The sequence below is a fragment of the Triticum aestivum genome, chromosome 5A (genome assembly GCF_018294505.1).
Source record: "Triticum aestivum cultivar Chinese Spring chromosome 5A, IWGSC CS RefSeq v2.1, whole genome shotgun sequence".
NCBI classification, from domain to species: domain Eukaryota; kingdom Viridiplantae; phylum Streptophyta; class Magnoliopsida; order Poales; family Poaceae; genus Triticum; species Triticum aestivum.
Window position 1 is genome coordinate 670441651 of NC_057806.1, and position 24786 is coordinate 670466436.

The 24786-nt window shown below is 44.6% G+C and overlaps 1 pseudogene; it reads left to right on the forward strand.

Moving 5' to 3' along the window:
• The first annotated feature begins 816 nt into the window (after window positions 1–816).
• On the forward strand, window positions 817–10113 carry LOC123108329 (ABC transporter G family member 45-like; annotated as a pseudogene).
• Window positions 10114–24786: the final 14673 nt, after the last annotated feature.

Genomic DNA, 24786 nt, shown 5'->3' on the forward strand with positions numbered 1-24786 from the left:
ACGAGAAGCGCAACGTACATATGTGATGAGTCATTGTAACTACTTACGATGTTGTGTTATGTATTTTATCTGACTAACATAAATTTTTTTGATCATTAAACTAGTCATCTAAAACAGAGCATAACACAGATGACTAGGTTTTTTGTGGTAGAGCATGATCAAGGTCAAGTCCTGGACTTGGCACGGTGGTTGCATTTTCTTAGATTTATTTCAGTCTTTTAGACACTACTCTTCCTATGGTATAACATGGCCGTCAACTTTGAGGTTTCCGTGACACTTCATCAATCTCAAGATCTGGCGCTCAGTTTCTCGAAGATGCTCACAGGTGTAAGTATGTGCATCCATTCATGGGATGAGTGTGTGCATAAGCGTCAACATTTGTGTCAATACCGTGTTTAAAGAAAACTCAGAGCATATCGAAGGAAAGAAAAAGTACAGTTTCTTTTCGGGGGGGCTCTAAGTTAATTAGTGTGACATGTACTTCCTCCGTTTCAAAATAGATGACTCAACTTTGTACTAACTTTAGTATAAATTTGATACAAAATTGAGTCATCTATTTTGAAACGGAGGGAGTATTATTTTTCTGTAGTAATGTCCGGGGCGGCGTTGGCCGTTGGGCAGGAGAACTGGACCAGATGGTACTCTCAAATCTCAACGCCTTTAAGAAGGAACATAGTACTATATCGGAGTAGTATCTCGTACAAACCATAAGTCCATGCACGTGTAGGCCCATTGACACCCCGTCTAGAATAAGCAGCAACCGCCGACGTTGGATGCAAAGCCGAACGAGGCGTCGTCTCCGGCTGTGAAAGGATGATGGAATACAGCAGGGAGGCCCAGCAGGCGTCGGAGATGCGGGTCAGGCCGCCGCCGCCGCTCACCCATGAGGACAACCGCCGATTCCTCGAGATGCTCCGCGAGAAGAAAGAAAGGTATGCGCATGCAAGGGTCGATTGAGCCAGCCAACAGGCTTTAATTTGTTGGGTAAATGAGTTCGGGCCGAGAGCTTCGCAGGCTGGGGTTCGGCGCCGAGAAAGTGGAGGTGCGGTTCGAGGAGCTGACCGTGGAGGCCGACGTGCATGTGGGCCACCGCGCGCTGCCGACGCTGCTTAACTGCGCCGTCAATGCCGCCCAGGTATATGGTGTTACTTGCGACAGAAAATTAATTGCTCTGTATATGCGTGGATATATCCGTTGCGACCAAGAGAGATTTGATGGGATCAAGTTATGCTTGGATCAGCTACCAATGTTGCCCTCATTTATTTCTTTTGGTTTGTTTGCTTGTTTGCTGAGGAATCACCATCTAATTAGTACTACCTCAACTGCCAAAACTTCTTATGTTTATAAACAGAGGGTGTACTTTGATGCTACGCCCAGTACTTTTTCCCCTTACTTTAAACTTTCCTTGCTGCTGGTCGATCAGTAGCGAACTTTGCCATATGGAAGTCCTCTAGCATGTGACTAATTGTTGGCGTTGTTGGTTAAACAAGTTGATATCCCATACAAAGTTCCAATAGCAATACAACTGTTTTTGTGCGAGTGTTCCCGGTTTACTTTTGAAATAACAATAAACATACTAATCATGTTAGAAAAATTATATATAAAATGGATTGAAGTTCACGAAACGTCATGTCCTAGCAAAAAAGTGAAGCATCAACTATGTAAGTAGGCTCTAAGGGTCCAACACTTATAAGATAGACACAGGGCTGATGGGCCTAGACCGGGCTAGATGGGTGGTGTTTCAGGTTGGGGCCGAGTGGAGATATGTTATATTTAAAATTGGAAGTCAAATGAAAAAGTATGAGAGAGAAACTATCTTTGGCAAAAAGTAGGCATGCATGGGATAATGATAATTGATGGGTCGACACAGCACATACCCTCACAGTACTAAGGGCTAAGCCATGCATAAGACCCCGAATCTTCAGCGCAAATCTGCAGCCCACAAAGTGTGTGCACTAGCCATTGCGCCCATGTGAATTTCTCCGGTTAGAGCATAGTTAGCAGTATAGCCAACAAGCAGCTATAAGAAGTTGCAACATCATTTATAGTCGACCTAACAGTTAACTTCTACAGTAGTTAGTCGTACTAGTATGTTACTCCAAGGGTGTTGGAGCCAGTGCTACAATCAGTTGTAATTCTATAACCCCCTTTTTCTGCTTTCTCCTCTCCTCTCCTCTCCTCTCATCCAACTAGCCAACAAACTAATCTGCTATTTCTTATAGCCCGTCTACGTCATCCTATTATACTTGCTCTTAAAGTGATATTCTAACTGCCAAAAACATCAAACTTAGTTATTTCGTTGTGCTATCGCTAATCCACTACTCCCTTCGTTTCACAATGTAGTGCGCCCGTGCTTCCCAAAATCTAAGTTTGACCATAAATTTGACCAATGAGACCGACTGCGGCGAATTCGGTGGTATATTTTTTGTTCTCACCGCACTCGGTCTCGTTGGTCAAATTTATGGTCAAACTTAAATCTCGGAAAGCGTGGGCGCACTATATTGTGGAATGGAGGAAGTATTATTTAGCCGCATCCCTAAAGACATCTATTATTATTTAGCTGTAATGTATCTAGGCAATTAAATGAAGAGTTCACGACAAGGTGCCTAGTTAACCAACTTTATTGGTGCTACGATGTACTAATCAACTAATTAAATAATGACATCAACATATGTCGCCATACGGCGACATATCTTTATGTCACTACCTAGTCAAGTAGTACTAATCAACTAATTAAATAGTTAGCAGAGTTTGATTGTTGTTATTTGTAGATTCAAATAAATAAAAGAAATGGACCGCATCCCTTTGGAGTATTATCAATTCATGGTTGTGGGACTATGTAAAGTGCGGTGTCATTGCCCTCGAGCAGTTTATCAAAGATTCATTTTGACTCTGCTAAAAAAATGATCATTCTAACTACATCTGGTTGATTTCTAAGGATATGTGAACCTCTGTCTCCATTTCCTCTGGAAAGAAAGTACAACACAAGCCAACTACACGGCCAAAGTAAACTACCTGCACATAAAGGGTTTTGAAGTTTGAAAACTATAATGCACAACGACCAGATAATTGGATTACTTTGCAAGCCACATCACTCCATTGAAAGGAAAGCGGCCGGCTAGGCATAACGACATGCAGAAAAAGGAAAGGAAGGAGGTGATAGTTCTAGAGCTAGGATGTATGGTACACAAAATTAAGCAAGTTGAGACATCGATAGTGTGCGCCCTACGCCAAGATAATTTCAAATAGTTCAACTTAATTTAAATGGAGATCAAAGTACATCTCAGGCTTTTGCATCCCAGGACTTAAACTGAAAAATGTTCATATTGCTTCCAGAACCAAAACGAAATGCAAGTTTCCATAATGTTTAACATCTTCATAGCATATGTATGTTTAAATCTAGATGTTTCCTTCAATCTACCTATTGTTGGGTAGGTCACATCTAAAATCATCGTTCTAATAGTTTTTTGTATGTATGCAGAAATTGGCAACATGTTCAGACATGTGTACTACAAGAAAAAAACCCATCAAAGTCATAAATGGAGTGAGCGGGGCAATTAATCCATCACGGTAGGCATCATATACACTAAATCGATAATGATTATTTTTACACTATTTATCTTCATAATCAAGAGTTCACCATTCATTAATTTACTCATCTATGAAATTTTGTGATCTTATTGCATAATTAGGATGACCCTTCTTCTAGGAGCACCAGGTTCCGGGAAAACAACTGTTCTAAAAGCATTGGCAGGAAAGTTGGATTCTTCTTTGAAGGTAGACTATGTTAAGTAGTTAATTATCACCAAAACCACTTTCTAACAACAAAAGTGTTGGTTAACCAAAATTGCATTTTGTTGATGTCACATCTATTAATAGCTCAAAGGAAAGGTCATGTATAATGGAGAAGAAGTAAATTCCTCAACACCACAATACTTGCATGCATACATTAGCCAGTATGATCTTCACCATGCGGAGATGACCGTTAGAGAGACGATTGATTTCTCTTCCAAGATGTTGGGAACCAATAATGAATTTGGTGAGCACGCTCTTGTGCATGGTGTGTTATTCATATTGCATTTATGATATAAAGGTGTATAGGACTGAACTAATTTATAACCAAACATATACAATGTAACTCAAGAAGCACTCTTCAAGATGTTCAAGGGGTACCTTTTTTAGTGAAATGTATACTAGTACAATAATACGTGTGTGACACTGCCGCCTTAGGGACGTTGGGACAAGGAATGAGAAGGAAAAATGGAGACATTAATAAAGTGGACCAATATCTCAACACATCTATGAAGGTCATTAATTTTACATTCCCCCAATTTTGATAAACTTGTAAGTAGTGCATCAATTACTTCAATCCGTCTTCTGCAGGCTACTACCTTTGGAGAAGGAAGCAACCTTACAACAAACTATACTATCAAGGTAACTTAGTAAATTTTAAATTTTAAATTTGTCTTGGTAACATAATCACAAACTTTTGGTATATGGAGATGCTTGGTTTGTCCGAGTGTGCTGATACCCTAGTGGGGGATGAGTTGAGAAGAGGCATATCAGGAGGAAAAAAGAAAAGGGCCACAATAGGTAGGTATCCTATATTTTCTACTATATACCTTATTCATGTGATCACCCTACATGCCAATTCCTAGAGTGCATTTTCAATCCAACTTTATGTTATAGTACTTGGCACAAGTAAAATTTATCACCTCAACAACTTCCATATTGTGTACAATATTTCTAGGTAGAACAAAAAAACTCCTAGTTAGCCCACCATGAGAACATTATAAAGTAACAAAAGTTAAAAATGACACCAATTTTGTTTTGCATGTTCAGTTAAATGGACTAAGAAAGTAGTAAACTAGTAGTGAGCCAGTGAAAATACTATAGAATGCTCTCTCTCTCTCTCTCTCCTTTAACTATATATGTTCTCCAAAAAAATTAGTTCCACATTAGGTTTGATATTTATGCCACTGAATTAAATAAGCCCTAAATATGTTAGACGCAATTATAAATTATCTAGTCCACTAAAATTTCCCCACAATGGAATCTATAGCATTTGTAATATACATTTTCTATGTAATAACATAAAAATTTCATGCTCTTCTTACCAATATGATAGTTATACAGAAAAACTGTGCTTGATGATGCCAGTGCTCAAGTTAACAAGTATGAATATTGAAAGCACATTTTTTCAAATTTAACATTGTTGATGTATTTCAAGATAAAATTATAAATGCAGGAGAGATGCTAGTTGGTCTAGCAAGATGCTTCTTTATGGACGATATTTCAACAGGTCTAGATAGCTCCACCACATACGAGATTGTAAAGTTCCTCCAACAAATGACTCATCTGATGGATCTCAACATGGTTATGTCCTTATTGCAACCATCTCCCGAGACGTTGGAATTATTTGACGACATAATTCTATTATGCGAGGGTCAACTTGTATATCATGGTCCTCGAGAAAATGCTATTGATTGTTTTCAAATGATGGGATTCAGATGCCCCAATAGGAAGAATGTAGATGATTTCCTTCAAGAGGTATTAGGTTATCAACTCTAATGGCAATGAACTATTAAATAAACTAATAGTGAGATTTTTTTAACATCCTCACAAAAATAGTGTTCAGGTAAGTTAAGGGAAATAATGCATTAATAGTACCAAGTAACTTCAGTATGTGTCATAATCTCATTCCCCAAATTCACTAATATGGCATGTTCATGCATAATAATGTATCTAACTCACAACAACATTTTTCTCCATTTGGCCAGGTGACCTCAAAGATGGATCAAAGGCAATACTGGATTGGTGATGAAAATATGTATAAGTACTGGCCAATAGAAAATATAGCAGAATTCTTCTATTCATCTTATCTCCCTCGACTTGCAGAAAACAAAATGACAAACAATAGAGGAAATGACAGGGAGATCAAAACAAACGCAAATCACAATATCTCTATATGGAATATTTTCAAAGCATGCTTTTCAAGGGAAGTACTGCTTCTCAAAAAAAACTCCCCACTTCATATATTCAAGACTGTACAAATAATTATTCTTGCTTTTGTCATCTCAACGGTTTTTATTCGAGGAAATATGAATCATAAGACTATACTTGATGCCAATAAGTATATGGGATCACTCTTTATGGCTATTGTGATAGCAAACTTCAATGGCATGACAGAAATTGCAATGACAATGAAGCGACTACCGACTTTTTACAAGCAAAGAGAGTTACTAGCATTGCCAGGATGGGCACTTCTTTCTTCGGTTTACATCATCAACCTCCCAATGTCACTTGTAGAGACGGGTCTCTGAACCAGCTTAACCTACTATGTGATTGGTTACTCACCTTCCTTTGTTAGGTACTGATCTTGGTCAATCAATATCTGATTATCTAAATGTTTACTAAGCTAGGGTAACCTTGCTTCTTACAGATTCACCCAACAGTTTTTGGTACTTTTTGCCATGCATCAAATGTCAATGGGCCTCTATCGTTTCTTAGCGGCAATAGGAAGGACACAAGTAATGTCCAACATGCTAAGTGTCATAATTCTTATAGCAATCTACATATTTGGAGGCTTCGTCATATCCAAAGGTTAGATGTTTTAGCCATAATAACATAAGATGTATGATAGAAACATGACATATATCTAGACGTATGTCCATCAAAGATACTCACCAATTGTGTACATCGGAACAGATAATCTCCAACCATGGTTGCAGTGGGGGTATTGGGCATCCCCATTCACATACGCACAAAATGCAGTTTCCCTAAATGAGTTCCTTGATGAAAGATGGGCTACTGTATGTAACTAATTTAATATCATTCTTTATCTAAAGTGCATAACCTGTGACATTACTTATGACCGGATGCTGATGATTGTTCATGCTAATAGGAACTTTATTATGCAAATGCTAAAACAGTTGGTGAAGCTATCCTCAAGATTAGAGGGTTGCTCACAGAGTGGCACTGGTACTGGATTTGTGTCGGTATTTTATTTGGATTCTCAATTGTGTTCAACATCCTCACTATATTTGCGCTGGAGTTCATGAATTGTATGTATTCAAATGCACAACAATCCTTTTAAGTGTTAAAATATAAATGCAAGCTACAATTATCATGCTTGTTTTTCATTTGTAGCTCCATACAATCATCAAGTTAAGATCAATGCCACGAAGATAGATCTGGAGTACAAGAACCAAAAAGTTGGAAATGTCAATGCATCAAGTAGTCAAGTTACCCTCCCTTTTCAGCCTCTTTCCCTTGCATTTTATCATATAAATTATTTTTTCGACTTGCCTAAGGTAAGACAATGCCTTACTAAATAGTTTAATCCATTCCCGTCACTATAAAATAGTATCCATTCAAGTCAGTCATTTTAATATTGTCATTTCTTCCACCAGGAGATGGTGAAGTATGGAGTAACAGGAAAAAATCTTCAACTGCTACAAGATGTGGGTGGTGTTTTTAGGCCAGGGGTGTTAAAGGCGCTAATGGGGATCACAGGTGCTGGAAAGACAACGTTGCTCGATGTTTTAGCTAGAAGAAAAACTGGAGGACGTATTGAAGGTACTATTAGAATAGCAGGATACCCAAAGAAGCAAGAAATATTCTCAAGGATCTCAGGCTATTGTGAACAGAGTGACATTCACTCCCCTAACCTCACCGTGTATGAGTCACTACAGTTCTCTGCATGGCTTCGACTTCCTTCGAACGTTAAATCTCGCCAAAGACATGTATGGCCATTGACTTGCTACAATCATGACTATATTTGAAGCTAACATATACCTATATATATCTCACAAGATTCCTCTTCAACATGCTTTTAGATGCTCATAGAAGAAGTAATTGACCTAGTCGAATTAACTGGACTGAAGAATTCCATGGTAGGTCTCGCGGGAACAACTGGTCTTTCAGCCGAGCAGCGAAAAAGGTTAACAATAGCAGTGGAGTTGGTAGCTAGTCCTTCCATTATATTTATGGATGAGCCGACCACAGGTCTGGATGCTCGTGCTGCAGCAATTGTCATGAGAACAGTAAGAAAGACAGTAGACATTGGGCGAACTGTTGTCTGCACAATACACCAACCAAGCATTGAGATATTTGAAGCTTTTGATGAGGTATTCTTAAGTGTACCTTTTTTATATATCAAAACAAATGCGACCAATTTTGCAAGAAAGGAAAATTATGGTCACATGGTGTCAACACCAGAAGATTAAAAAAAGAGCAGTGAACTATTTATTAGAGATAACCAAACCACTATATTCTTACCAAAATAAAACATCACATACAGTTAGGCCTCAAATTTATTTAGTTTTCTAATAGTAACTTAAATATAATGGCTGATCATAAATTAGCCTTTACAAATTATTAGCATTAGTACTATAAAGCTAGCTTTGTAAACTTGAATTTAATTTGAATAATTCCAGCTTGTACTCATGAAAAGAGGTGGTCAGATCATATATAGTGGCTCATTAGGTCCACTATCTGAAAATATGATCAAGTATTTCCAGGTATATCGCATGATCAGAAACATCTATCCAAAAGGTAGAGATAAAAAATACTAAAATTGTTATATTGTAGGCTATACCTGGCATTCCTATAATAAAAGAGGGACAAAACCCAGCAGCATGGGTGCTAAACATAACTTCACAATCAGCAGAATATGAGATAGGAGTGGACTACGCACAAATTTATCGCAGCTCCTCCCTATACATATAAGCCTGTTAACTCGTCTGAGCAATAGGGTGAAGATAGGTATAATGAATACCTTGTTTCTGCAGCAATAACATGCTTCTAATTGATGAGCTGGGGAAAGCAGCGCCAAACACAGAGGATCTAAAATTTCCATCGGGATATTGGCAAGACTTTAGAGCACAATGCATGGTTTGCCTATGGAGGCAAATATATGCATATTGGAAAAATCCAGAACACAATCTTGTTCGGTTTCTGAACACATTGATTCTTCCAATTATGTTTGGAATTGTTTTCTGGAAAATTGGCTCAACCATGTAAGCATAAATGGTGACAACCCAAGTGATGGCTTATTTCATGCAAACTAATAATACCTCACTTAGATCGTAACTTGGTACTCCTTTGCAATAGAAAACAACAACAAGACATACTCAACATACTGGGAGTAGTATATGGATCGTGACTATTTTTGGGCTTTATGAATTGCACCATCTTACAACCAGTTGTATCAATGGAGAGAGTTGTTCTTTATCGAGAAAAGGCAGCGGGCATGTACTCTACATTGGCTTATGTCATAGCTCAGGTCATATTACTTTACCATCGTGTTCTAATTATTGGCATATGAATTTTAAACTCCAGCTTGATTTCTATTTTGCAGATGGCAATTGAAATGCCTTACATGCTTGTCCAAGTTTTCATCTTTGCGTCAATCATATACCCAATGATTGGGTTCCAGATGACCATGTGCATGTTCTGTTGGTTTGTAATATACATGGCACTAAGCATGATGTACTACACACTCTTCGGAATGATGACAGTGGCACTGACACCTAACCTTGAGATAGCTGCCGGATTGTCGTTCCTTATCTTCATATTTTGGAATGTCTTCTCTGGCTTTATCATCGGAAGAGAGGTACTAATCTCACTCCTTATTAACCTTAACATTTTCAACTTAATTACAATGCTACCTAGAGAGAACATATGCAAATTAGAACTCGTGTAAAACTGTAGTAAACCACACATAGGATGCATATAATTTAGATTTGTACTTTTACATGGAGATGATATTTAATTAAAAATATATGATATTTTGTGCATGACTAACCTAATGAACAACAAAAATGTGATGACATGGATGCAGCTGATCCCAATATGGTGAGGTGGGCATATTGGGCTAACCCGGCGACATGGACAATGTATGGGCTCATGTTCTCCCAGCTGGGTGACCGGACGGAGATGATCCTTATGCCAGGGCAAGAAGACCAGACTGTTAAGTAGTTCCTTGAGGGCTACCTTGGACTTGAGAGCCGCTACTTTAGTCTTGTCACATGCCTGCATCTGACCATCATCTCCCTCTTCACATTCCTCTTCTTCATCTTCATCAAGCAATTGAAGTTCCAACGGAGGTAACACAAACATATTGAACTGGACCGATGATACACTAGTCAGTTAATTTCTTAACTAGATAAAGATAATTCAAGTGAGACACCAAGTCAAAGTAAGCAAAAGTCCACAATGATTTTGTTGTTGGACAATAAAGTGTGTAAATAACCACATGATCCATGTGAGCACTTGTATATGTATTACTACAGCTTTATATGATTATTATAATAACAATGTTGATGAATAGATGGAGCTGTAAAATGTACATGTGGTTACGATATGCAAAGGCTTATTGATGTGTGCATTTTGCTCCATGTTGTCGTTCACATTTTTGCACTGTAGCGTTAGCATTTTTCATGTTTTACCATGGTTGTGTTGCACTTTTGCCATAATTTATTCGGGAGTATAAACTATGGGCACTTTATTATTGGAAGAAAAATCCCTTTTTGTGGCATTTATGAAGAGTGGACATCAAGGGGCCTTCTTAAAAGAAGACCAATCCACCGGAGAAGTATACCCACAAGTGTAGGCGATCGATTGTAGATCTTTACCAAAAGTAATAGTGTCAAAACCAATAAAGAATAGAAGGAATTGTTGTATCGAAATAAGTTAAGAATCACTTCAAAACCTGAAAAGAGTGACAATTATGTGTTTTGCTTGAATGGTAGCTGCAAGTGTTGAAGGAACAATAAAGCAAATGAGTGTAGCAAGTGGTTGATATGTCCTAAAATGATATATAATTTTTGTTATGTTTCATATAAGCATATTTGTATCATTTTTCTGGAAAAACACATTAACAAAGTGCCAGTTGTTGTTTTCTAGTGTTTTCGGTATAACCAATTCTGGAGTCCTTTTCTAGTACTCTGTTAGAGGGGGTCCTCACCGATGCTTTATTCCCTAACATTGTTGCTCCCATGTGTGAGTATTATTCCCTTGGACTATGGGTTCACAATATTAGCTATGTGGCATTTTCTCTCCCGGAACCTTAGTACAAAAAGATCACATGATGTTCCTAACACGGTTGTGATAAATTTGATGTAATCTTTAATGTACTTTTTTATGGTGTGATGAATGAAAACCCACAAGTATAGGGGATCGCAACAGTTTTCGAGGGTAAAGTATTTATGCCAAATTTATAGATTCAACACAAGGGGAGCCAAAGAATATTTGAAGGTATTAGCAGCTGACTTGTCAATTCAACCACACCTAGAAATTAATTATCTACAGCAATATGATCAGTAGCACAGTAATATGATAGTTTTGATAGTAGTGACAGCAGCAATGTTAACAGTAACAGTGATAGCAGTAATTTGTAGCAAGTGTAACAGTGATGATAGCAATAGTAACGTAGCAAAATAAATATGGATAAATTCGTAGGCATTGGATCGGTGACTTTTTGGATGATATTCATCATGAGACAGTTATAACCTAGGGCGATACCGCACTAGCTCTAGTTCATCGATATAATGTAGGCATGTATTCCATAAATAGTAATACGTGCTTTATTAAAAGAACTTGCATGACATCTTTTGTCCTACCCTCCCGTGGCAGCGGGGTCCATATTGGAAACTAAGGGATATTAAGGCCTCCTCTTAATAGAGAACCAGAACAAAGCATTAACACATAGTGAATACATGAACTCCTCAAACTACGGTCATCACCGGGAGTGGGCCCGTTTGTTGTCACTCCAGGGTTGCCGGATCATAACCATAGTAGGTGACTAGAACGTGAAAGATCGGATCTAAAACATGGATATAATGATGTATTCATAAACGGTTCCGATCCAAAATCATGGCACACGGGCCCAAAGTGACAAGCATTAAGCATGGCAAAGTGATAGCAACATCAATCTAAGAACATAGTGGATACTAGGGATCAAGCCCTAGCAAAACTAACTCGATTACATGATGAATCTCATCCAAGTCCTCATCGACCAGCGAGCCTACAAAGGAATTACTCACTCCCGGTGGGGAGCATCATGGAATTGGCGATGGAGATAGGTTGGTGATGACGAAGATCGAAGATCCTCCTCTCTGGAGCCCCAAACGGACTCCAGATCTACCCTCCCGAGGAAGAACAGGGCTTGGCGGGGGCTTCGTCTCGTGGATCGTGATAATTTAATTTTCCTGATTTTTTCTAGAATAATGTGAATTTATAGTATCAGGGAGGGTCATCAGCGGGGCCACTAGGTGGGTACAACACACCTGGGCGCGCTAGGAGGGGGACACGCCCTGGTGGGTTATGCCCACCCAGGGGCCCCTCTCCGGTGGGTCTTGGCTCTAGAAATTCTTATTATTGGTATAAAAAATCCTCAAAAAGTTTCGTTCCATTCCAAGAACTTTTATTTCTGAACAAAAACAACACCATGGTAGTTCTGATGTAAACAACATCAGTCCGGGGTTAGTTTCATTCAAATCATGCAAATTAGAGTCCAAAACAAGAGGAAAAGCGTGAGAAAAAAAAGATATGTTGGAGACGTATCAATGAATTGTCACTTTATGATCACATTATATATTGATATATTTTGGTTTTGTTGGCATGATTTATAGGTACATATATTCTATCTAATATATTTGTTTATTCACTAACCTTGTTTAGATGAATAATCTGTAAGAGCGAGTTATGTACATTACTTGGGTATGATTTCTTTGAGTGTTTTATCTCACAAGTAAGAATACAAAGCTCATTTTTCTATTCTCATTACTATGGATAAAGGAGTAACTATCTTGTGCCCATTGCTCGATTAAGGTGTTGGGAAATTATCAACATTATATCAATTTGCTTATTTCTGAAGCCTCTCCTCCTCGAGTGCAAGCCTACGCTCCTCCGCCTTGAACTTCCTCTCTTTGGCCGCCAACTTTGACATCGATTTCTCATCCTCCAACTTGAGCTCATTCCAACTAGTCGCCTTCTCTTCCTTGTGTTTGGCCACAAAGGCTTTCTTGATCTCCCTCATGGCTACAAGCTCTTATTTGTATGTTCCACCAAATGCTCCTCTGTTCTTCCTTTATTTCAAAATATTGTTTCCATCCGGTCTCTTGTTGGCCTTTTCATCATCCTCAGTGGGTATACTTAAATTTAATCTCTTTGGTGTGGTCTTGCAGTTTCTCCTGTTCCACTTCTCCTTGTTGCAATGTTCTTTGTAGCAATGTTACAACATGAAGGACTTGTGACCACTTGGTGGGGCATGGTTCGCTTAATAAATACAACTAGAACATCGGTTCTGTTTGTCTTGGATGGTACCCAAATGGTGCCAAAGGGAGCCTTGGGTGCATCTTGATGTGACATCACAGTGTTGATGTTGTAGTCGGCAATCCTCCCCCAATACCGGTCCTTTGATTGACCCATTCCTACCAATGCATCAAGGGAAATGCTCATCCAAGCATAGCACAAAGCGACATCTTCTTCATGGGAATAGTTGTGAGTCCTTGATCATGATGGTGGATTCACGGTTGGTTGTGTCTCCATGGGATTGTCAACCTCTTCCTCCTAGGCCTCAGCCACATCCTCAGCCTTGGCCATCTCCATGGTCTCGACCTCCTCTTCGCCCACTTGATGATTGAACATGTAGTCGTAGTTGCGATATTTAATCCCAAGCATATATGTCAGTACTTCAATGATGACAAGAATTCATTCACGCTCATCTTAGCACCACCACGACCACAACGGCAACAATCTTCATCACACTTCGACCGCAAGCAATCACCACACATTGCATCGGCCAAGATGAAAAGAACATTTTTACCTTGATGGCATTTCATCGACCACTTGGCGGCCATGACCCTTGTAGCCAATAGCGGCAACTACACAGGCTGGAGGAATGGTCGTATGCTGGGCAGAGATAGTGTTTGAGGCGCCAGACGAGCACAAGGCACCAGAACGACCTTCTATTTCTTCTTCTAAGACACCTCCTTGGTGAGTTTTGATGCGACTGTCGTCGGCTTCCTTGCCCGCTTGCCGGTGGCAGCAGTAGCGGGAGGGCGGCTGAGGGAGTCCTGGATAAGGGGGTCTCCGGACAGCCAGACTATATCCTTTGGCCGGACTGTTTTACTATGAAGATAAGAGATTGAAGACTTCGTTCCGTGTCCGGATGGCACTCTACTTGGCGTGGAAGGCAAGCTAGGAAATACGGATATGCATATCTCCTCCTTTGTAACTGACTTTGTGTAACCCTAGGCTCCTCCGGTGTCTATATAAACCAGAGGGTTTTAGTCCTTAGGACAACATACAATCATACCATAGGCTAGCTTCTAGGGTTTAGCCTCTCTGATCTCGTGGTAGATCTACTCTTGTACTACTCATATTATCAAGAATAATCAAGCAAGACGTAGGCTTTTACCTCCATCAAGAGGGCCCGAACCTGGGTAAAACATTGTGTCCCCTGCCTCTTGTTACCATCCGCCTTAGACGCATAGTTCGGGACCCCCTACCCGAGATCCTCCGGTTTTGACACCAACATTGGTGCTTTCATTGAGAGTTCCTCTGTGTTGTCACCGTTAGGCTTGATGGCTCCTTCGATCATTGATAGCAATGCAGTCCAGGGTGAGACTTTTCTCCCCGGAAAGATCTTTGTATTCGGCGGCTTCGCACTGCGGGCCGACTTGCTTGGCCATCTGGAGCAGATCGAGAGTTACGCCCCTGGCCACCAGGTCAGGTTTGGAAGCTTAAACTACACGGCCGACATCCGCGGAGACTTGATCTTCGACGGATTCGAGCCCCTGCTGAGTGTGCCGCACGGTCACGATGAGCATGATTTAGCTCTACTATCGGACAGTGTTCAGGAGACCGCACCGGCAACCGCTCCGACCCTCAATTCAGAGCCAATTGCGCCATCCATGGACGGGTGGATAGACCCCGCCACGGAGGCCACATTCTTAGCGGCGATTGAGCCAAATATCGACCTTACCCTTCACGAGAGCCGTGACGCCAAATTGCCGTATTCTTCCCCGGCCACGGACTTCGAACCACCTGCGCCCGTGCCTATCGAATCCGACTGGGCCCCGATCATGGAGTTTACCTCCGTGGATATCTTTCTGCACTCGCCCTTCGGCGACGTGTTGAACTCATTAAGGTCTCTCTCCCTGCCAGAACAGTCCTAGCCGAACTATGTTCGACAGGATTGGGATGCGGATGACGAAGAAATTCGCCGCCCACCCACCACCCACTTAGTAGCCACTATCGACGACTTGACCGACATGCTCGACTTCGACTCCAAAGACATCGATGGTATGGACGACGATGCAGGAGACGAACAGGAACCACTGCCCACAGGGCACTGGACGCCCACTTCATCATATGATGTATACATGGTGGACATGACCAAAGAAAACGACGACGTGGAGCTGAAGGATGTAGCGAAGGGTTGTTCCCTCGAGAAGCAGTCAAAGCGGCAGCGTAAGCGCCGCTCCAAATCCTGCCTCGGCAGAAGCAGTGATCATATAAAACCAGCGATAGAGCAAGGCGAGCCAGCGGACGACAAACACGGCATTGAACCATCGTCCGACCATGACAACACGGAGAATCAAACCGAACAACTCAACTCCGTCGAAGACAACAGTCCGGATAACATCACACCGGACAAGCACCCGGAGCAACAGAATACCCATAAAAGGCTTGTTGCCACTGTGAGGAGTCTGAAAAGCAGACGCAAAGGCTCAGGGCTGGACAAGACACACTCAGAATCAGATGGAGTGAAGTACTCAACACCGAAGCGAAAGTTGCTACCTGAATTCGATGAGGAGGCCTTAGATCCCCTGCAATAAAAAAAATGGCCATCCGGTCGGATAGACGACCTCGTGGCCAACATAGAGCGGCAAACGACGCCGCACATAAGCCAGTACACGATCCGCGTGAGGGCTCGCATCAAAAGGACGACGCAACCAGATCCATCTACGGGCCACGCAAGCGCACTCCAGCATGCAATGCAACACAACAAACATCCCAACACGACGGTACACCCAAATACAGGGGTGCCGCACACCCCTATCACTACAAAAAAAATACACTTCCATGATGATACGTGTTTGTCACAGTAGGTCACTTTTTTGTCATGCATGTACATCCATGACAAATTTATGACAGAATCAAGATAGTCATACATGTGCTGTCATAGAAGTGTTCCATGACATTACCAAAATTATCATCACGGAAGTGTCCACTTCCATGACGATAAATCGCGCGTCACAGAAGTGCTTTCGTCAAGGGTGATCGACACGTGGCATCCACTGTAAAGGAACGTCGTTAAGCTATCGGGTCGGGTTTTGGATCCGATAACCCGTTAACAGCCCTGACCAATGGGGATTTTCCGCGTGTAAAATCATCATTGGCTAGAGGAAACACGTGTCGGCTCATCATCGGGACAAATGTCATCCACTCACTGGACAGAAGGCGTCTATGATACGTCGACACGTGGCACGGCCCAACAAGTTTAAACGGACCGGCCCAACTAAAGGCCCAAAAGATTTTGCGGACCATAATGGGCCAGCCCAGCTAAAGGCCCACGATATTTTGCGAACCATAATGGGCTGGCCCAGCTAAAGGCCCACAAGATTTCGCGGGCCATAATGGGCCGGCCCAGGTAAAGGCCCACAAGATTTTCGTGTGCCATAATAGGCCGGCCCAGGTAAAGGCCCACGGTGACTCTAGCCCATAATGAACAGTAATTTTATTTATACCCATTAACGGCCCGTGATTTACATGGGCCGTTTCCAGCCCGTGTTAGCTTTCGGCCTATTGACGGCCCATACATTCTTGGGCTCCTTTTTGGCCCTCGATTACTTCTGTCCTGTTACTGGCATGTTCCCCTAATGGGCCAAATTTGGCCCATGGCAAGAGTCGGCCTGTTACTGGCCTGTTCCACAAATGGGCCAAATTCGGCCCATGGCAAGAGTCGGCCCGTTACTGGCCTGTTACCCTAATGGGCCAAATTCGGCCCATGGCAAGAGTCGGCCCGTTTCTGGCCTGTTAACCCGTTGCGCCGTTTCCAGCCCGTCCTATATTCTGGCCCATTAATGACCCGTTATGCCTATGACAGAATTAAGCCTTTGCTATCCTACGGCCTATTAACGACCTGTTACCGTGCTTCTGTGCAACCAGCTCCAGCACCAACTCCTTCAGCTCCATCCACATCAACTGAAGTCTTCGTCCAAGGAGCCATCTCTACGCCACCACCTGAAGACCAAGCTTGAGAGATGTTTTAGTGCTATGCATTTTCTATGAACTTTTTGGTAACTTGTTGCCAAAGGGGGAGAAACATGTATAGATCATAGGCTTCAAGAGAGAGCGTTGCTTTTTATTCTCTCTTGCTTTGATGGTTGAACTTTGTTTGTCTTTTGATTGCTTGAGATACTATGCTATTATCTGTGAGACATTGATGATCATGTGGTTGATCATAAGCTACACTTATGCTTGTTAGATGATATTATCTTACTTATCCTTATATGATCATTCACTTTGCTTGGTGATGAGTGCATGTATTCAATCTTTATTATTTTGAGTGCTCCACCAAGATGTATGTGACATGGAAGAGTAACCCATGATCCTAACTCATTGTGCATTTGCAGTCCAAAGCAAATCTTAAGATATGCACAAATTTAGGGGGAGCTCTTGCTTTTCACATACTTCTCAAAGCGACAACATCTTTCACTCTTATTATCATTTATCGAAGCTTTGATCTATATGTTGTCATCAATTACCAAAAAGGGGGAGATTGAAAGTGCAACTATCCCTGGGTGGTTTTGGTAATTCCTAACAACATATAGCTCATTGAGCTAACATTATTCGAAGATTAATATTTCAGGAAAAGCTCAATGAATGGCATGGCATGGATGAGGAAAGTTGATCCCTCAAAATTCTAAGGACAAAAAGTTTGGCTCAAGCTTGAATCTCAAGACACTACATTTTATATTTTAGTGATCCAAGATCACATTGAGTCTATAGGAAAAGCCAATACTATCAAGGAGGGATGAGGTGTTGCTTAATGGCTTGCTTGCTCAAAATGCTTAGTGATACGCTCCAAAACTCTCAACTACCTTCCCACATCCACATATGACCTAAACCAAAAGTCAAACTCGACCCCACCGATTCTTTCTATCTGGCGCCACTGAGTTTCAAATGTCATAGCCACTGCCACAAACCCTAGGCAAATCGTTCTCACCGATAGGGATCTCGGTCTCACCGAGATGGGATTGTAATCTCTCTGTTTACCTTCGTAACGTTTCGGTCTTACCGAGATGAGTGATCGGTCCCACCGAGATTGCAATGTAAACTCTCTGTTTCCCTTTTGTAACATTTCGATCTCACTGAGATGAGCGAATCGGTCCCACCAAGTTTACCTGAACAACTCTCTGGTTAGCTTATTACCAAAATCGGTCCCACCGAGTTTGTGTAATCGGTCACAATGAGATTACGTTATGCCCTAACCCTAACCATATCGGTCCTACCGAGTTGCATCTCAGTCCCACCGAAAATCCTAACGGTCACTAGGTTTGCTAAATCAGTCCGACCGAGTTTAACCATTCGGTCCCATTGAGTTTGGCAAATTGTGTGTAACGGTTAGATTTTGTGTGGAGGCTATATATACCCCTCCACCCACTCTTCATTCGTGGAGAGAGCCATCAGAACATACCTACACTTCCAATACACATTTTCTGAGAGAGAACCACCTACACTTGTGTTGATGTCAAGATATTCCATTCCAACCATATGAATCTTGATCTCTAGCCTTCCCCAAGTTGCTTTCCACTCAAATCTTCTTTCCACCAAATCCAAATCCTGTGAGAGAGAGTTGAGTGTTGGGGAGACTATCATTTGAAGCACAAGAGCAAGGAGTTCATCATCAACACACCATTTGTTACTTCTTGGAGAGTGGTGTCTCCTAGATTGGCTAGGTGTCACTTGGGAGCCTCCGACAAGATTGTGGAGTTGAACCAAGGAATTTGTAAGGGCAAGGAGATCGCCTACTTCATGAAGATCTACCGCTAGTGAGGCAAGTTCTTTGTGGACCCTTCGTGGGTGGAGCCCTCCGTGGACTCACGCAACCGTTACCCTCCGTGGGTTGAAGTCTCCATCAATGTGGATGTACGATAGCACCATGTCGGTGACCGGTGGATCTCGGGTTGGGGGTCCCGAACTGTGCGTCTAGGCCGGATGGTAATAGGAGGCAAGGGACATGAAGTTTTACCCAGGTTCAGGCCCTCTTGATGGAGGTAAAACCCTACGTCCTGCTTGATTAATATTGATGATATGGGTAGTACAACAGTAGATCTACCATGAGATCGGAGAGGCTAAACCCTAGAAGCTAGCCTATGGTATGATTGTTGTTTTATATGTTGTCCTACGGACTAAAACCCTCCGGTTTATATAGACACCGGAGAGGTTTAGGGTTACACAAAGTCGGTTACAATGGTAGGAGATCTATATATCCGTATCACCAAGCTTGCCTTCCACGCCAAGGAAAGTCCCTTCCGGACACGGGACGAAGTCTTCAATCTTGTATCTTCATAGTCCAGGAGTCCGGCTGAAGGTATAGTCCGGCCATCCGGACACCCCCTAATCAAGGACTCCCTCAGTAGCCCCTGAACCAGGCTTCAATGATGACGAGTCCAGCACGCAGATTGTCTTCGACATTGAAAGGCGGGTTCCTCCTCCAAGTACTTCATAGAAGATTTTGAACACAAAGATAGTGTCCGGCTCTGCAAAATAAGTTTCCACATATTGCCATAGAGAGAATACTATTTACACAAATCTAATCTGCTGATGTATTCCATAGTGTGACACACCATGGCCAAGCCTTTATCCGAATTGTTTTATTATCCCACCTCAGTGCGTCATGCGAGGCGGTTTCCTTGGCACGTCTTGTTAAAGCAGAGATCGTGTACCCTTATCCCGGTATTCTCATCAATACGGGCGTGGGTAACCCAACCACGCCATTGATTACGGTGCTTGGAGATAAGCGAGTTTTACCAGGCTGGTGGGGACACGTAGTTGCGTCCACCCATATAAGGGGATAAGGATCCACCTTTTCACCTATGCCTTCTTCCTCCTTTGCCTATCCATTTTCGTGCACTCGAGCTCCAGGGCCCAAGTCCGCACTCCCCACCTCAACCTTCTCCAGCCATGTCCGGAGCGGGAGGCAAGTGGATGGTCTCCTCCGTCACGGAGGGACACATCAAAAAGCTGAGGAAGGCCGGATACTTGTCTAACGACATCGCGTACCGGCTTCCCGAAGAGGGGCAGCTCCTCCCCACCCCAAGGCCCCATGAGAGGGTAGTGTTCCTTCCCCACTTCCTCCGCGGACTGGGATTTCCTATCCACCCATTCGTCCGGGGACTCATGTTCTACTACGGCCTGGATTTCCATGATCTGGCCCCGAACTTCATCCTCAACATCTCGGCGTTTATCGTCGTGTGCGAGGCTTTCCTCCGCATCTGCCCCCATTTTGGCCTATGGCTCAAGACTTTCAATGTCAAGCCGAAGGTGGTGTGCGACAACCAGGCGGAGTGCAGAGGCGCCATGGTGGGCAAGATGCCCAACGTCTTATGGCTAGAGGGCTCCTTTGTGGAGATCCTGAAGGGGTGGCAATCTGGGTGGTTTAACATCACCGAGACGCGCGACCCTGAGTGGGCCGCAGCCCCCGAGTTCCGGTCCGGACCCCCAACACGGCTCACGTCCTGGAAAGAGATGGGCCTATCATGGGGCAGCAAAGGAGAGGTGACTGGACTGCAAACATGCATCTAAACCCTGGTGGACAAGCAGCTCAAGCTTGTCAACGTAGTCCAGGTTATGCTCATCCGTCGGATCCTCCCGTGTCAACAACGGGCCTTCAATCTATGGGAGTTCAACCCGGCGCAGCACCGAACTCTGAGCAGGCTCTTCGACATGACGTATGAAGATTCCTGGAAGGTGCTTTTCAAGGGCGCTGAGGCTCCCGCATCCGCTACCGAGGATCGTGGATTCAGTGTGCAGCGTCACGCTAGCGCGGTAAGTTGTTTGTACCTTTTACAGGGTATTAGTTTTTCATAGTTTAACTCTATGCGGGATCTAAGCTCCCTTACCTTTGACAGGATTGGCAGGCGAAGTCCGGACAGATCGACTGTCCGGCTCCTTTGCCCGAAGACATAGCCGATGCCCGCTTGGCGAAGCTGCTGGTACCGGCACCCTATGTGGTGCCGGAGAAGAATGCCACGAAGAAGGCCACGGGGACTCGAAAAAGTGCCCAGCGCCAGGAGGTGTCGGGTTCATCATCCGACGGCTCCAAGGCGCATTCCTCCCATGAAGACGAGGAGGAGGAAGAAGAGACCTCTCCCCCTCCAGCGGGGGGAGAGAAGAAAAGGAAGGCCGCCCTCACTGGGGAGGCCGAAGGGTCCAAGAAGGGGAAAACCCTTCCTCCGGACTACTCCACCAACGCCGACGACGGCGGAGAGGAGTGGCCGCTCAGGGCCAAGCCCCTGGCGAAATCGTAAGTATCCGGATACCAGAGTAATTCATAGTATTCCTTTATTGCACAGCTTTCCTTTATGTCGAATATGATTATGCAGCCCACCCAAAGACCGGCTCGATGCGTCATCGAGCGGTTCACTGGACTAGTCAGATCTGAATTCGCTTCCGGTGGCTACCTCCCCCCGCCCTACGGACGACGCCGAAGTGTTGTCCCAACAGGTTCCAAGCCAGGAGGAGGTGGTCCTGGAGGCGCCGCAAGGCGACCTCCCGGACTCCAGGAGTAAAGGGGATAAAACCCCCCAGGGCTCCAAGTCCGGCCCTAGGCCGGACACCGCTCCAGAACCTTCAAAGTTTCCAGAGTCCGGCGGGCGACCTCCTTCGAAGAGGATCAAGCCCACCGTGCCGGTGACCCCCGTCCAACTGGAGGCGCCGGACAATCTGTTGGAGGCGCTCAAAGGCGCCTCCATCGATGAGGAGCACCGCACCATTATGAGTGCGGTGGTCTAGAAGGTTCAGTCCGCCAAGAGTGGACTGACTGAAGCTTGTGCTAGCCTTTTAACAGGCTTTGCGGTAAGTAAAGAATGTGTAAATAATACTACCGCATAGACAGTAGCCCCTGATGCTCTGTTTGGCGTTCTGGAAGAAAAGCCGAATAGAGGATCAAATAAAATTCGCAGGAGTCTAACAAAAAGGAGTCAGTATGTGTATGCAGGCTTCTCTGCTGGCGTCCGCCGCACTGACTGCGGAAGTGGACACGCTAAAGCAGAACCTCGAGCAGTCCGAGCAAGAGCTCGGGCGTGTCAAGAAGCAGCTCGAGGACAAGGAAGGTAAGAAATACCTTGTTTAAATATATATATAAAAAGTGCAATTGCAAAAAATGACAGGATTATCGTGGCTATTGTAGGGGCCACGTCTGAGGTGGCGACCCTTAAGCAAGCGCTGGTCGAGGCCGAGAAGAGGGCGGCCACGGAGCGCACTGAGCGGGAGAAGTATGAGGCCCAGGTTGGCAAGGTGCAGCAAGAGCTCCAGGCTCTCATGAAAAAACATGAGAGTTTGGAGCTTGACTCAAAGACGCGAGCGTCCGAGCTCGCGGTGGCTATTAAAAATGCCAAGTCTGCCAAGGCCGAATCCCAGAAGACCCTTCAGGAGTTGGATGCGGTGAAAAAGATAGCGGCGGGTAAGGCATTCTTTATGCAAAGCAAACACATAAACGTGAGTTACTTGGTACTTACCCGAATCAGGGGCTCTCCAGGGGCATTCGCATATCTTCCCCATAGCGTGTCCGATGCCGCCGAATTCTATCAAGCCAAGGAGGGCAGCTCGACAGATAAGGTGTTCTGGTCTCAGTATGCTGAGGCCGGACACCCCGTGCCCCTGAGCGACCAGCTGAAGCAACTGGTCGAGCTCCACAAGGCGGCCGAACAGGCCATGAAAGGCCTCATAGTTCGGCTGTGGCCTGGAGAGGCTCTGCCTGGGAGCTATTTCGGGCTGGTGTTGCGGCTGGTGGGGGCCTGTCCAAGGCTCGAAGTCATCAAGCGCTCCGTCTCTATTGAAGGTGCCCGTAGGGCCCTTGCCCGTGCTAAGGTGCACTGGGGCAAGCTGGATGCTGAGAAGCTTGTGAAGGACGGGCCACCGCCGGGGAAAGAGCATCGCAATCCCGAGAATTATTATAAGGATGTTCTGAAGGGTGCCTGCCTTATGGCGGATGAATGTTCCAAGGATGTAATTTTTGAGTAAAACTCGCTCGTTTTGTCCTGTGCGCTGAAAACTTGTTCATATGCGCTAAGCAATGTTGTTGGAATTTAAAATATTACCTGCTATGCGGCTGTTTATCAATTCTGAGAGATGGCGAGTCGTCGACTTCTGCCCCCGTGCCGCTAGTGCTGGGGTGTTCGGGGATAAATGTAATGCCCCGAGACCGATGTGCCAGGTGTCGTGCAGTTATTCGCTGTTGTGGCGTTGTCATTGCTTGCGTGTCATGCATTGCATATCATGTCATCATGTGCATTTCATTTGCATACGTGTTCGTCTCATGCATCTGAGCATTTTCCCCGTTGTCCGTTTTGCAATCCGGCGCTTCGTTCTCCTCCGGTGTCCATTTCTACCTTATTCTTGTGTGTGGGGATTAAACATTTCCGGATTGGACCGAGACTTGCCATGCGGCCTTGGTTTACTACCGTTAGACCGCCTGTCAAGTTTCGTATCATTTGGACTTCGTTTGATACTCCAACGGTTAACCGAGGGACCGAAAAGGCCTCGTGTGTATTGCAGCCCAACACCCTTCCAAGTTGGCCCAAAACCCACCTAAATCTGCTCCATCATCTAGAGCGTTCGATCACGATCGTGTGGCCGAAAACCGCACCTCATTTGGACTCTCCTAGCTCCCTCTACCTCTATAAATAGACCCCTTCATTTTCGTTTTCGGATCTTTCCCCGAAACCCTAGCGTCTTCCTCCTCGCGTTGCCGGACAGGTCCGCGCCCGCCGGACACGTCCAGCCGCCACCTCACTCCGGCGAATCACATCGCGCCACGTCAGCCGGCCGCCGCCCTCGCCCAACCGGACAGCACCACTTGTCGCGCGCCTCCCTCACCCGCCGAAGCCCGCCGGGGCCCGAGGCAGGCCCGCCCCGGGCCGGATCTGGGCCGAGTCGCCCGCGCCGCCTCGTCTCCTTGCGCCGCCCGCTGGCCTTGCACCACCGCCGCCTCGCCATGCTCGCCCGGCGCCGCTCCGGCCGCCACCCGCCGCCCGGCCTCACGCGCCTCCCGCCGACCGCCTGCGCCGCCGCCCGCGCCACAGGCCGCCTCCGCCACCCGCATCGCCGGCCTCCGCCGCCGCCTCGCCATGCTCGCCGGCGCCGCCGCGCCATGCGGATCCCGAACTCCAGCGAACCCCCGCGCCTCACGCCTCCTTCCTCGTTTGCTCCGGCGACGTACTCCGGCGAGATCCCGAAGATTGGATCAGATCCACCAATACCGCGATCCAAACGGCCCCCTCGTCCCGGATCTCTTCGTCCCGCTTTTCTCCGTCCCGCGTTGACTTCCGCGGAGGTAAAATTCCACTAAGTCCCGAAATTCTCAGTTCCAAGTGCCTCTATTCGTAGCTCCGTAACATTGCATCCGTAGCTCCGATTCATGCATATAGCATATCAAAATGTTCATCTCAAAGAGTACATCATTTTATTCCATTGCATAATTTTCATTTGAGTTCATCTTGATTCCCGAAATGCTGTTAGAAGAGGGCTACTTGAGTTAATTGTCAG